We start from the raw sequence: 2,364 nt of genomic DNA, 5'->3' as shown, positions 1-2,364 counted from the left end.
TGTGATAGTCACAGACGTGTGACATTCCTGCCACCATTTTTCAATGTCTCCTCTCATGCCAATCCAATAGAATCACCTACAGTCTGTGGCTTCTGTCTTTTGCACTCCAAAATGACCAGACACATCATGATAGGCAGTGAGGACCATATCTACATCTCTCCCTGTGATCACAATTTAATGGAGACGAGTAACGGTGATGTGATCCACGCTACTGCAATAAAGCAATCCTTTCTTCACAAAGAACTGTTTTCACTGTCTCCACAGACACAGTAATTGAGGGTCTGCATCGCCTCTGCAACATCTACTGGGAGGTATTCCCGTGATGAGTAATTCCCAAATTTCTGCTAACACTCGACTTTCCGTCTGTACTTGTATCCATGTAGTTTCCAGTAGCAGAGAGTCTGGACTGGCTTACTGAGATTGAAATATATACGAAGATTTAAAAGTACCACAACACTGTATACTGTTGTACGCTTCGAATACCTTTCCCTTTTTCTACTTGTTAAATTCTGGTGTAATACATACTGAGCCTGTGAGTGTCTGTGTCTGACTCCGGAAGTATAGATGGAAATTTACAATTACCCCTAGACTGGATACACCTGGTATGTGCTGATACAGTACCTTTTTTGAAAATTTTGTATAACGGTATCATCCATAGTGAGTATACAGTGAATCGGAGATACCAATTTTTACCCTATACTTGATACATCTTGTATCTTGTTATACTGTACCTTTGTTCGACATTTAGTATTACGGTCAAATCCATACTGAGTAAGCATCTGAGACTGACTATGGGACTATGTATATGGAGATTTCAATTGTACCCTATAATATATATACTTGCTATCTTGTTATCCAGCAACTTTTTTACATCATTTTTTATTATGGTCAAACCCAGACTGAGTGAGCGTCTGAGGGTGACTCCGGAAATATATACTGAGATTTCAAATTTGGCCCACACTGTATACAGCTGTATGCTTGTGTTACATTACCCATTTACAGCTTTTCTTTGTCAGGAACACCGCACTGCACTTGCTCACTGAGCCAGTGCACGCTTCCTGAGTACAAAGACTGTGCACAAAGATACCTGCGGAGCGGGCAGCAGTGGTGAAAATGCATGCTCCAGGACCTGAATCACGTGACTGCTGGGCGTGTGGCCTAAGCTCCACAGAGCTAGGAGCTGCAGGGAAACTCCTAGAAAGGTAACTACAGGACAATGTTTCCAATGGGCATAGACAGAGACAGAAACCAGATCAAGCCGAGGTCAAAGCACAAGATAGAAATACAGTACCAAAGGATAAACAGAATGGATAGTCAGGACGTAGCAATAGATCAGAAAACCAGAATGGGCATTAGACGGTACAATAGGGGTAAACTGTAACGGAGTGATGATAGCCAAGCCAAGAGGTCAGAACCAGAAAAGACAATAGTACCAAAACGAGAGACGGAGTACAGAGTGAAGGAACAAGCTGGGTCATACACGGGAAGCAAAACAAACAATGCAGAGTACATGCACACAAGGGGTCAGACACACCAGAACAGCAGTATAACTGACAGAGAATGCTAGTTTGGAGTGAGTATAAATACCCCTCCCAGATCCAAAAAGAAGCCGGCAATAGTTAACCCTGTGAGAACAGGACATTAACCATGTCCTAACCGTGACATTCATATTCTTGTGTAACCCATACTGGGCCTGAGAGCATTTGTGTCTGCCTCCTGAAATGTATGCGGAGATTCAAAATGTTTACACTATACTATATATACCTTGTATCAGGTGATACTGTAACTTTTTTCACCTTTTTATTTTATTGGGTAATCCATACTGAGCCTGTGAGCGTCTGTGTGTGACTCATGAAATATATATGGAGATTTACTGTTATCCCTAGACTGTATAGAGCTGTACGCTTCTGATACAGAACCATATATCTGCTGGTATTTTGAGTCAATTTTCTAAAACATGAGGAAGTATGGTGGAAGAGGATGCGGACGTGGGCATGTGGGGACACCTGGTACTGATGGTGGTGGTGGTGCATCTGCTGGTAGTGCCAAAAACACAATAGCAGCTAAGGCAGGAGGTGTTGAGCCTGTGTCATGATGTAGCTCTGGAAGGCTTGTAAGGCTCCCTTTTCTGGGAGTAAGTAGACTGCTTTTAAAGCCAGAGCATCAGGAACTGCTTTTGGCTTACATTGCTGAAACAGCCTCCACCTCTATCGACTTCTCTTCTGAAGTTTAAAAAAAGGCAAACACTGAGTTGTAAGTGCAGGCTTCTGGTCAGGAGCAACCACGTTCCTTGTGTTCTTCACCCACACCAAAAGTGAAGGATACGGCAGCACACACTTTAGATTACTCCATGGAGCTCTTTTC

Source organism: Dendrobates tinctorius, unplaced genomic scaffold, assembly GCF_039654945.1.
Source record: "Dendrobates tinctorius isolate UK_male_01 unplaced genomic scaffold, ASM3965494v1 ptg000007l, whole genome shotgun sequence".
Classification (NCBI taxonomy): Eukaryota; Metazoa; Chordata; class Amphibia; order Anura; family Dendrobatidae; genus Dendrobates; species Dendrobates tinctorius.
Note: the sequence above shows the minus strand (reverse complement) of the source record.